Source organism: Drosophila subpulchrella, unplaced genomic scaffold (genome assembly GCF_014743375.2).
Source record: "Drosophila subpulchrella strain 33 F10 #4 breed RU33 unplaced genomic scaffold, RU_Dsub_v1.1 Primary Assembly Seq18, whole genome shotgun sequence".
In the NCBI taxonomy this organism is placed as follows: domain Eukaryota; kingdom Metazoa; phylum Arthropoda; class Insecta; order Diptera; family Drosophilidae; genus Drosophila; species Drosophila subpulchrella.
This window is the reverse complement of record NW_023665515.1, coordinates 383089-395648: the sequence shown is the minus strand read 5'-3', so window position 1 is coordinate 395648 and position 12560 is coordinate 383089. Positions and strand designations below refer to the sequence as shown.

At 39.0% G+C, this 12560-nt stretch overlaps 1 long non-coding RNA gene across 1 annotated transcript; it reads left to right on the top strand.

Annotated features, from left to right (window-relative positions):
• The first annotated feature begins 661 nt into the window (after window positions 1-661).
• Window positions 662-1890, top strand: LOC119559147. Its single transcript, XR_005220697.1, has 3 exons — window positions 662-784; window positions 1249-1406; window positions 1513-1890. It is a non-coding gene; the product is annotated as an uncharacterized LOC119559147 (long non-coding RNA).
• The last annotated feature ends 10670 nt before the right edge of the window (window positions 1891-12560 follow it).

Here is a 12560-nt window from a genome sequence, read left to right as displayed (position 1 = left end):
TTGAAAATGCTTAGAAACATGCATTTTAGGCATATTTTTCTCTTTGTCATACAAATTTTTTCCGACAGTGTCACCTTTAAAAAATCATAAAAAATATAAGCAAAATGATTTTTGAAAAATTCTTTTTGCAGTTACTATTATTTTTGTTTGAAGAAACTTTTTGCATCAAAAAATTTAAGTTTTCAAGTCGAGGAAAAAAGTTCAAAAAGGACATTTTCACACAAATTCGTCCTTTTCAATAAGTACTGAATGTGTTAAGAAATGTATTGTATCATTCAAACGGCATTTAAATTACCTTTCCATTGATGCCAAAGTTAACAAGATGTAAGTTCAAATTATGAATATATTTAACTTTTTTTTTTGTGAAAATACTTTTGACCACCCTTGTATGTGCATAAGAACACAAATATTTCTTGTGTATCGATGTTTTGACAATAGGATATGTTCTTATAATATATAAATATAATAAAATAAACTAAATATTACTAAATTGACATATATGAGTTATTAAACTTAAGGACTTATTTGTACATATTCTTATTTTCTTCCCCATTACTTTAACCTCTATTGTAAAGTAACGGCGCGCGACAGATTTTGTCCGTCCTATTTGCACACATGCATATGTATGTATATACGAAATATTTTGACACTCCGTTTTGTAGCGAGTCCCGCGATCACTTCGAAGCAAGCGGTTCTCCTGATCGGATGTAAAAGTGATTAATAGAGCTCGATAGACAAGTGTTCATTTATGTGTAATAAAAAAGTGAAAAGTACAGAAAAAAAGGTGAGTCAAATAAAAATACAATAATTACTTAATATTAAGGCATGTGCATATCCACGTTCTTTTTGTCGCATTTTTCCTTTTTGTGTTTCTTCTTTGTTGTGCGCGTTATTATTTCGTGAAAGTTTAGATAATACATTTAACGAAATAAACAAAACTCAAATGAAAATTACATTTAAAAATAAAGAATACGAAAGGAAATTAAGTGAAAACCCGCGCAAACTAAATAAAAGGAGTAGAATACACGAGAAGGAAAACACTAAAAAGGCGCAAAAAAGACGCTTTGCTTTCTTTATAATATTTTTTTGTTCTTTCACGTGATTTTTCTCTAAATATAACTAATTTTGAAATTTTTAGAAAATAAAAACGAAATAAATTTAAACAATATTTTGGTCGTATTTAAATCCCTTTATATAAAAAAACCTCCTCGAAACTTATTATAAAACTTCTTAACTTTTTCTTTATAGATACAAATTTATTTCAACATATTGCACCCTGAGAAAGAAGCAATTTTATCTAGTAAATGGGACACATTTAAGGAAAAGGTTTTTGGTTTACGAAGAGCAAATACAAAACAAAGAGCGACTTAAACTATTAAAGACAGTTCAGAAAACTGTATCACTTGGTAATGTATAATTTTTTTTACATTTCTAAATTTTATCTTATGATAAGCTTGACTTTTTCTAAATTATGCCATTACCAAAAATCTAATAACATATTCTTATTCACAGATTACAAGGACTACATTTACACTGTATTGCTAACATCTGTCATCTTAAATAATTCGTGGACCGTCATTAAAGGAACCAACAAGCGAAAGAAATTATCACTACTGGGACTCGCAGGAAAGTTTTGTACGCCCATGCAGGCGCACACAAGAATGTGTGATTATAAAAAACATTGAACGCTTTACTAGCTGCTCTGTGCATACATCTGTATCATATAAATTCTAAGAGTTACGTTCAGTTCAAATGTATTTAAAACAAAAGTAATGATGACGTGTTAGCATGGTAGAAAATAGAGTTTAGGCAGAACAATTGTTTAAATTATATGTTTACGCTTATTTTCAATAAAAACACATACTTATTTGGGTCTTTATTAAATATAAATCACGCTTGTTTTAAACTACATATTGGTTTAAATTGAATATGCACCATAATAGTATGGTTTAAATAACACATTTAAATCAAACATAAAGTACAGTTTTTTTAACGGGGATTATATTTAACTTAAATACAATTTGTATTTACATTAAAGATCATCCCAGTCTGATTTAAATATGAGAATTATTTAATCCAAATAAAAATATGCTGAGTTTGAGGGCGGGCTATAATTATTTTAACTATAAAAACCATTCAAATGAAATATTATATTTACTGGAAATAAATATTAAAATATTTAAAATAAATATAAAAATATAATACTTTTTACTATGAAACATATTTAACTTAATTATTTTGTACTATTTTAACATATTTGATCGAAATTAAAGAATCGATGGATTTACTACGAGATTATTCAAAAAATAATTAACTATTTTACGTTTTCGTTTTTACGATTTTCATGTTAGAATCTAAACCGCTGGGAAAAAATATTTGAAACGTTGGCGAAATAGTGACATTTACGATGTTTTTTCTACCAGTGTATGGGAGCTATAAGATATAGTTGTCCGATCCGGCTGGTTCCGACTTATATACTACCTGCAAAAGATATAAGTTTTTTGGGAAAGTTTCAGCCCGATAGCTTTAAAACTGAGAGACTAGTTTGCGTAGAACGGACAGACAGACAGACATGGCTAGATCGACTCGTCTAGTCATGCTGATCAAGAATATATATACTTTATGTGGTCGGAAACGTCTCCTTCACTGCGTTGCAAACTTCTGACTGAAATCAATATACCTTCTGCAAGGGTATACTAATTATTTCATTATTTCTCTGACAGCTATATGTTAGAGTCGTCCGATTTGTATCAAATATAATTCGAAATTCTTAAAAATACACAAAATGTTATTTCCAATAGTATAAGATAATATATCAAAAAACATCGAAGCTATAATTTGTTTCAAAATATTATCCCACCAATTTTCCGATCGTTCCTATGCTACCTGCAATAAGTCGGAACTAGCGGGATCGGACAACTATATCGTATAGCTCCCATAGGAATAATCGGAAAAAAAATTTAAAAAAATTATATGTTTTGTGTTTTTTAACATATATCCTTCTTAGCTTGTAAATTACATTTTTTAATTAGTTTTGAATTTCGAATTAAATTTTATCAAAATCGGACGACTATATCGTATAGCTGCCATAGGAACGATCGGATAATTGGTGGGAATATAATATGAAACATATTATAGCCTCGGTGTTTTTATACCCGTTACTCGTAGAGTAAAAGGGTACACTAAATTCGTCGGAAAATATGTAAAAGGCAGAAGGAAGCGTTTCCGACCCCATAAAGTATATATGTTCTTGATCAGCTTCACTAGCCGAGTCGATCTAGCAATGTCCGTCTGTCCGTCTGTCTGTCCGTCCGGATGAACGCTGTGATCTCGGAAACTATAAGAGCTAGGTCATTGAGATTTGGCATGCAGATTCCTGAGCTTCTTACGCACCGCAAGTTTGTTTCAGCAGAGTGCCACGCCCACTCTAACGCCCACAAATCGCCCCAAACTGTGGATCCTACAGTTTTGATGCTAGAATACACATTTTAATTGAAATGTGTTGTTCACATCAATATCTATCGATTGACCCTAAAAAATGTTTGCCACGCCCACTTTAACGCCCGCAAGCCGCCCACAAACTTCAAAAAATCGTAAATATGAACGTGGATATCGCGGAAACTATCAAAGATAGAGAATTGGGATCTCAGAATTAGATTCCGTAGCCTTGTACGCAGCGCAAGTTTGTTACGCAAATATGCCACGCCCACTATAACGCCCACAAACCGCCCAAGCCTGTGGCGCCCACTAAACTATCAAAGATAGAGAATTGGGATCTCAGAATTAGATTCCGTAGCCTTGTACGCAGCGCAAGTTTGTTACGCAAATATGCCACGCCCACTATAACGCCCACAAACCGCCCAAGCCTGTGGCGCCCACAATTTTCATGCTAAATATATAGATTTAATATAGTCACAGTTTAGATAACATCTCATTTTAGTTGGAGAAACTAAAGGAGAGAGGATATCAACGCATGGGAGGCAGATTGTCAATTCCATTGTTGGATGATATCGGTCTTCAGGTACAACAAGAGCGTAAATTCTAGATACCGTGACTTCAGACGGGTCTGAAACAAACACAAGATCGAATTTAATGAATTCCGTATAAGGCCTACTTTCTGTAACGATAATTCTTAAGGGCCCTCTAAAAATCATAAGGGTAAAGCGACAAGTGAGTCAGTAGGAGGAGTCCAAGAAATATCAGGGAGCTGATTGAACCTCACTACCACCGGACTTCGAGAAACAGTAAGTAATAAAAAAATTATATCCTTGGTGTTTTTTAGCATATAACCTCCTAAGCTTGAAAATAACATTTTTTAATTAGTTTGGAATTTCGAATTAAATTTTATCGAAATCGGACGACTATATCATACAGCTGCCATAGGAACGATCGGAAAATTGGTGGAAAAATAATATGAAACAAAAATATAGCTTCGGTGTTTTTCAACATACAACCTCCTACGCTTGGAAATAACATTTTTTAATTAGTTCTGAATTTCGAATTTAATTTTATCAAAATCGGACGACTATATCATATAGCTGCCATAGGAACGATCGGAAAATTGGTGGGAAAATAATATGAAACAAATTATAGCTTCGGTGTTTTTTAACATATAACCTCCTACGCTTGGAAATAACATTTTTTAATTAGTTCTGAATTTCGAATTTAATTTTATCAAAATCGAACGATTATATCATATAGCTGCCATAGAAACGATCAAAAAATTGGTGGGAAAATAATATGAAACAAATTATGGCTTCGGTGTTTTTTAACATATAACCTCCTACGCTTGGAAATAACATTTTTTAAATAGTTCTGAATTTCAAATTTAATTTTATCAAGATCGGACGATTATATCATATAGCTGCCATAGGAACGATCGGAAAATTGGTAGGAAAATAATATGAAACAAATTATAGCTTCGGTGTTTTTTGACATATTATCTTATACTATTGGGAAGATCATTTTTTGTGTTTTGAAATTTAATAATTATAGCTGCAAGGGTATACAAGCTTCGGCTTGCCGAAGCTAACTTCCTTTCTTGTTTATTATTAAATTAGGCACAAACGGAATTGAACCCCTCATTGAGCTGTTTAAAAGCACCTGAGAGATTCAAAAGGCTGTCTCGAGTCTGCTTCATAAAGCCGCTCATCTCAACTAACATTTCCTTGCAGGATCCACATGACCACATGAGGCCAGAACTCAGATCAATGAAGTCTTTGACTCTGCCACTAAGTCCTGCGCATTTAATGTGCATCATCGATTCGCAGAGCCAGCAGAAAAAAAAGGGTCTTTAGTTGAAGACGAAGGAGTACAATTTTTCTTAGAGCAGACAAGAGCCATTTAATGGAAATGAAATAAGACAAGGAAGAACGCTATAGTCGAGTACCTCGACAGTGGGCGTGGCAAAGTTTTTTTTGGATCAATCGATGGGTATTGACGAGACCAATACATTTCAGTTAAATTTTTTTATCTAGCGTGAAAATTGTGGGCGCCACAGGCATGAGCGGCTTGTGGGCGTTAGAGTGGGCGTGGCACATTCACGTAACAAACTTGTACAAGGCTACGGAATCTAAATCTGAGATCCCAGTTCTCTCTTTTATAGTTTTCGAGATATCCACGTTCATATTTACGACTTTTTGAAGTTTGTGGGCGTTAAAGTGGGCGTGGCAAAGTTTTTTTTGGATCAATCGATAGGTATTGACGAGACCAATACATTTCAGTTAAATTTTTTTATCTAGCGTTAAAATTGTGGGCGCCACAGGCATGAGCGGCTTGTGGGCGTTAGAGTGGGCGTGGCACATTAACGTAACAAACTTGTGCTGCGTACAAGGCTACGGAATCTAAATCTGAGATCCCAGTTCTCTTTTATAGTTTTCGAGATATCCACGTTCATATTTACGATTTTTTGAAGTTTGTGGGCGTTAAAGTGGGCGTGGCAAACTTTTTTTTTAATCAATCGATAGGTATTGATGAGAACATAACATTTCAGTTAATATTTTTATTCTAGCATCAAAACTGTTGGAGCCACAGTTTTGACCGGTTTGTGGGCATTAGAGTGGGCGTGGCACTCTTCTGAAACAAACTTGCGCTGCGCAGGAATCTCAGGAATCCGCATGCCTAATCCCAGTATTGTAGCTCTTATAATTTTCGAGATCTCAGCGTTCATACGGACAGATGGACAGACGGACAGACGGTCAGACGGACAGACAGACATGGCTAGATCGACTCGGCTAGTGATCGTGATCAAGAATAGGTATACTTTATGGGGTCGGAAACGCTTCCTTCTGCCTGTTACATACTTTCCGACGAATCTAGTATACCCTTTTACTCTACGAGTAACGGGTATAATAAGAGCGCGAAATCGCGTATTAATTTAAATGTAAGAGAGCACGAGAGAATAAATCTTCTATCGACTGAGCGTTGCTTGTGGAACACTGACATTTTTACGCACGAAAAGTTACAATGTAAAGCAAGCAAGAGAGAGAGAATAAGAGAATAGCACACCAAAAGTCTACCAGAAATTCGGCAGGTTCAGAGAGAGTTTAAATTACAGTTGTAATAAAGAGCGGGAGAGAGAGTGGGAATAAAATAGTTTTAGCAGTGTAAAATTACACAAACAAAGCAAGGAGATTAAACAAATCTAATAGAAATGTTAAAATAACTATAATCACATACCCGTTTACTGGGAGATCTAGACAAAAACACTAACACAACTATTAGGTTAAGCTTTGTTAATAAACAAACACAAGACACTCGAAAAAAATCACTGAATACAACAAAAACTCAGAGCACAAGAGTAAACACATATGTTGACAAGCGATGCTAAATCGGTTATTTATAAAATATAAAAAAAAATTCCAAAACCAGAAACTGGTAACAAGGAAATCGAAGAGTTGAAAACCAACGAGATGGATATATGAGGAGTTTAGAGCGATTGCAAAGATATTTAAATGAGGGTCGATTCTCGTTAAATACGGTTGAATTAGAATGTCGATTAGACATCCAAAAAAAACACATTGAAAATGCACCGCTTATTCAAATCAAATCGAAGCGAAAGACGGAGATGATGTGTACCGCGAAGAGTTAGAAGAGACTGCCATAATAGCAAAATCGTTGATAATTTCCATAATTGCAGAAACAAGGCGTAGAAGCGCTGACAACTCCGCGCTTGGAATAGTCAGGGAATTTCCAGTCACCGCGAATAATTACGACAATTATTGTTTAATTTTCTTTGACAATATATCGACCCTGTTTAATTTGCCAACAATTTCCCAGCCATCAGCTACCACAGTACGATTCTCTTTTGTCCATTGGGGATGACAAACGTATCACGAATGCCATCCTAATTATTTTAGTAATGGGAAAAGTCGATGCAGGAACTAAAAGAATGTGGGAAGAACAGCTGGACTACACATCGCTTCCTCTTTGGAGCGTGTTAAAGTCGGCCCTGAACAAGCGCTATTAACATATAGTTGCCGAAGAAGCGTGCAAGCCAAAAATTGTTCAGTTTATCCTTAGAAGAATGGAAACAGAAGTTTTTCATTTGTCGCTGCAATGGACGATCCTGAAGTAAGTGTGTTTTGCAACTCAGCAAAACATCAAGTAGGAAACCGCACTGCTTTTACCGCCCTAACAGTTCAGCAGAGACTTGATTTTGTAAAAAGGGCGCCCTTATGTGTTAATTGCCTTCATTACCATTCCTCACACCACACATCGCCTCACATTTATTAGCCGAATTCAAATCTCGCGTTGCCACCTCCTTCTCAGCCCACAGTCTTACAGAATACTCCATCCACTTCGCAAGTTTTGCATGCGACTGTATCGGATAGAGATATTCTTGCCACAGCCATCGTGAGCGTGCAAACAAAAAGTGGAGAGTTAGTTTTGGCTCGAGCGTTGCTCGATTCTGGTTCACAAGTATTTTTTGTGACCAATGAGCTCGCTCAGAGACTTAAGATTAGCTTGCGAGGCATTGGTGGAACTAACGCTCAAGCAACCAAGAAAATACACTCGATAGTCAAGTCGCGAGTGGGTAGCAGTCAGTTTTCGTCCGAATTTTACATCTTAAAAAATATTTCTGGTTATCATCCGGATCAAACGGCGAACACCAGCGGCTGGAGGGTGCCTGAAAATATTCAATTGGCAGATCCATTCTTCTTCAAGCCCCAGAAAATAGATATGCTTATAGGTGCAGACTCGTTCTTTGAACTGTTGTCAGTCGGCCAAGTAAAGCGAGGGCCTGAGTTTCCCCATTTTACAAAAATTAGTTCTCGGCTGGATAGTGTCAGGGAGATGTGCCTCAGAGAAAATTAGAGATACAGAAAAATTTGTACATCTTAGCTACCAGGAGAAAGTATTGGAGTCAATCGACACAAACCTGCACAAATTCTGGTCTGTGGAGGACATGCCGCCCAGCAGCAGCTTTGTGAGCAACACTTTGAGAAAAATACTCAAAGATTGTCGTTTGGGAGATTTTCGGTTCGTCTGCCGTTCAAATCTGACCCAAACACTCTTGGTTTATCATATGAAGTTGAGAAACGTAGATTTTTGGCGCTTGAAAGGAGATTGTCCAAGGATCCCTCATTAAAAAAAATGTATCTAAAATTCTGGAAGGGGTATGTAGCCACGGACCCCATGTTTTTGACTGGTAATAAAAATCCAGACAGTCCGCACTATTTCATTCCGCACCAATGCGTGCTGCGACCTCAAAGCACCTTAACAAAGTTGAGAGTGGTATTCGACGACTTGAGCCATACATCGACGTAGGTCGCGTTGAATGATATCTTGATGGTAGGCTCCACCATTCAAGAGGAGCTGTAATCGACGCTGCTTCGTTTTAGACTGCACAAGTTTGGCTTGCAGCAGACGTAAAAAAGATGTATCGTCAAGTATTGGTTGATGAAGCTGACCAAAACTTTCAGCTCATAGTGTGGAGACGAGTTCCATCTGAGTCTTTAAAAATCTGCAAGTTGAACACCGTGACTTATGGAACTTCGCCAGCACCCTATCGGGCAATCTGTTTAATGCGGCTTGGAGTGATTGTGCAAGATTCGTACCCAAAAGCCGCCAAGGTCATTCAGAATGACAGTTATGTTGACGATTTGTTGACTGCCGCCAGATGCGTTGAGGATCTGTTAAGCCTTCGAAACGAAGATTCTCAGGTATTGCAAGAGGCAGGATTCGAATTGGCAAAGTGGTCTTCTAACTGGCCAGAGTTGTCCGTATCTCAAAGCGCTGTCATGCAAGCGATGGAATCACGCAAGTCAGCATTAGCGCTTGTGGTAATCCCAGAGCCCAATTATGTGCTTCAGAAAGTAGAGTCCTTTTCGTCGCACATAAAGCTTCTAAGAGTTTCCGTGTGGGTCTTTCGGTTTATTGAAAGGTGCAAAAAAGTGTCGCAGCCCTTTGACAAAAGTATTGCTCCAAGAGAACTGAATTTTGAGTTCGAGAAAACGGTGAAAGTGACCCAATCTCTCTAGTTCAGTGGCGACCGGTATCTACGAATATACAGAAGCTAAGCCCCTTTGTTCAGAAATAATCTGATTGGTGTTCCTCGACATTGCTGCGAGTTGGGGGTCGGTTATTAAATGCTCCTGTTCCGTTCGAAGCCAAATTTCCGTTGTTGTTATCAAAAGGATCACAGTTTGTTTAAATTGTCACGCTGGCCCTCGAGCACTTGTAAGTCTGTTGCGAGATAAGATATGGTCGGTTAGTGCGCAAGAAGTTTGCCACCGAACAGTTTGTTCTTGCATTCGCTGCCTTCGGTGCAAGCCTCAACCCCTGACGCAAATCATGGGGAACTTGCCATCAGACAGACTTCGAGCACTCTGCCCATTTAATATCTGTGTTGTTGATTTTTGTGGCCCATTTAACACAACGTGTCGGATCCGTGGTAAGCCGTTAAAGTTGTTTGTATGTTTTGCGTCCAAAGCGGTCCACTTAGAGTTAGTGTCTGACCTCACCACTGATGCATTTTTGTTGGCATTTCAAAGGTTCGTGAGTCTACGCGGGACTCCGGAGAAGGTGTGGTGCGACAACGCGACGAACTTCGTCGGCGCAGATCGCCACTTGAGAGACTTCCCGTCCCGACTGGAAGAGCAGGGCGGCGGAATCGGAACACTCGCATTAAAAAAAGGATGCGAGTTTGCGTTTATACCGCCCAGAGCACCTCACTTCGCCGAACTTCGGGAGGCAGGTGTGAAGTCTGCAAGCACCTGTTCCTTCGGACGGTCGGCAAAGACATACTAACCGTGGAGAAGCTGGGAACTCTCCTCACCAGCGTGGAGACCGTCCTAAACTCCAGGCCTCTCGGAGCGATCTGCTCAGCCGAGGTCATCTTCCGATCGGCGGCCCCCTTCTGGCTCCACCATCAGCAGCGCTCCCGGACCAAGTCAGCCCTACCTGCTTGCGACGAAGGCGTAGTGTCTCGTTTCTCAGTCACAGGTTTTGGCAGCGATGGTCCTGGCATCCAGCCTCCAAGCGAGGAACACGTGGCACCAGGAGGTTCCAAAAGTCGCCGTGGGAGCTCTCGTCGTCGTCACCGAGGACAATCTTCCTCCGCAGCAGTGGATGGTCGGGCGTGTCGCGGCGGTACACGTCGGCGCTGGTGGCAAAGTTCGAGTGGCGGACGTGAAGACCAAGGATGGCACGTACCGGCGAGCGCTCCATAGGCTGGCGTTGCTGCCAGAAGAAAGCGGTCCTTCAGAGGGCGTTTTATTTTTTTTAATTTGTGGTAGAGTGTAAGGTGGGAGTGGGAGCCTAATAAAGCTTTCTTCGCTCTCGCGAATTCGCCCCGTCTCGCCCCTAGATAAGATAGGTTTAAGAGAAATGTAAAATGAAATTAAAGTTCAGTTGTTATATGAGATTCATTGCGCAGACTCCCTTTCATCATCGAATAAATCCCGGATTTCCCTGGTATCCTCAGTTTTCGCGTTTTTCCTTGATACAAAATAGTATTTAATTTTCACACGGCTTAACGGCGGTTGCTGCAGTTATTTTGCTGAGAACTTCTGTTCTCTAATCATTGAATGCCAAAAGGGAACTAAATTAAAACTAACAAGAAGAGAACTTCATAGCGGCCACGCAAATATGCTGTGCTTGCCGGCTATGCACGAGCGTCTGGTAAAATGCAGTGTCAGCAATTTGGCCAGCGCTCAGTCTTTGGACATTGACCCTCAGTCCGGTTGACTTTAGTTAACTACTCCTCCCTCGAGACTTAGGCCGCCGTCGGCCGACCCCATCTTGGCGATCACTTCCCTTAGCTGGACCGCAGATCTCCTAGTCCTGATGAATCGCTGATAGGCGAGACTGACGCAAATCAACGCGCAAATTACTGCTCCAGAAATTAGCGCCACTTGGTGTGTCCAGTTGATGTTGATTTCTGCTCCGAACTGTTGAATGTATTCCAAGTTACGCTCACTCAGATGGTGAAAGTAAGGAAGACTTAAGAAACTCTGACTGATGGTGACATTTAGTGAGGGCGAGCTTGCCACTCCAGGAGTCCTCTTCTGGGCGGAGTTATGGTTAACGACCAGGGTTTCGTTGATGACAGCGCGCTTATTAAAGGTTTATCCAGTGTATCCAGACGCTGCTTCCGGTGTCCACTTGTACCAGAGCTGTTCGATCATTGATAATAATGATCCCCACGTCGACATACGTGATTGTTATCTATCCGCACGCTAGTTCACGCTATTAAAAAATGCAAGATATTAATGGATTGTAAAATTTTTACGGACACTACGGACAATATATCTTTAATGCGGGTATCGGTGGGCTCCTCTATCCAAACATTTTCCAAGTCTGCATGATCTAAAATATTCGGGCTGACTACGTTAATTTGAGCGAGTGCAATGGCGAGCATCAAATTCTGCAACTCCATCATAATCATCCTATTACGAGCAAGTAATGTTTCATATAGGTGACCTTTATCGATTTTCGAGTTCTTGGTTGCTTTTAGAATTTGATTGACAGATTCCGTGAGTTTATTGACTTAACCCTGAATTCTTTTATTAATTTCTATATGTATATTGCTTAAGTCTATAAGTTTTATTTCCGTAAACAAGATTTTTTTCTAAATCTCCTGGATCTGGAGTTCCTGCTACGACTTTCAGAGCCGAATCTAAGAAGTCTATGCTTCTAGCTCCCCTGTGGTGCACGCTTAATAATTCTAGTAGGTCGCGAAGGAGGGCGGTATCAACACTCAAAAGTTTGTTCATATGCGACAGTGGGAACATTTCGCCCATATTTTGTGTCTCTTCTATTACAAGCCTATATTGTGAAAGATTCACTGAATGTCTAACATAACACATGGAACTTATAGCTAGTAAAAATGTAGCTTATTAAAAAGAAATATTGTTTACTATCTAAGATTGTCTTTGTGGACCACCCTCCCTTTAATTAGGACTGTGGTCCCCAGGTTCGCTTCAACGGTTCGCTCTTCACACAAAGGTGTGAATTTATTTCCGAGTCTTCGGTTTGATTTTACAAGACCTTTTTTACCAACTTCAAATGTTCTATTCTGTGCGGTTTGATTTGGGCTATTGATTTTGTTTTGGATG